We start from the raw sequence: 274 nt of genomic DNA, 5'->3' as shown, positions 1-274 counted from the left end.
AGAGAGAAATTGAGAGAGAGAGGGGGGGGGGGAGTACGGAAAAGATGAATATATAGCAAGAAAATTACATAAAAACGGAATAAGCAAACCAGCAAAAAATGACTTAAGAAAACAATGTGAAAATAGAAAGAAATAGTAATATTTATACCGAAATCTGGTTTTATGTTTTGATATCGACTTAAATTTATCTTTGTGATAAAATGGTCTATCTATCTAAAACAGGCTATCATATGCCTGACTTTGACCTTTGATAATGGCAGCTCGTTCACTGTAC

General features: G+C 33.2%; 1 protein-coding gene across 1 annotated transcript in view; it reads right to left on the bottom strand.

Annotated features, from left to right (window-relative positions):
- Positions 1-274, bottom strand: part of LOC119593413 (aldehyde dehydrogenase, dimeric NADP-preferring-like) — a 62658-nt gene that overhangs the window by 26057 nt on the left and 36327 nt on the right. The window lies entirely within an intron of this gene.

This window comes from Penaeus monodon, chromosome 32 (assembly GCF_015228065.2).
Source record: "Penaeus monodon isolate SGIC_2016 chromosome 32, NSTDA_Pmon_1, whole genome shotgun sequence".
Lineage (NCBI taxonomy): Eukaryota > Metazoa > Arthropoda > Malacostraca > Decapoda > Penaeidae > Penaeus > Penaeus monodon.
Note: the sequence above shows the minus strand (reverse complement) of the source record. Positions and strands in the feature narration are given on the sequence as shown.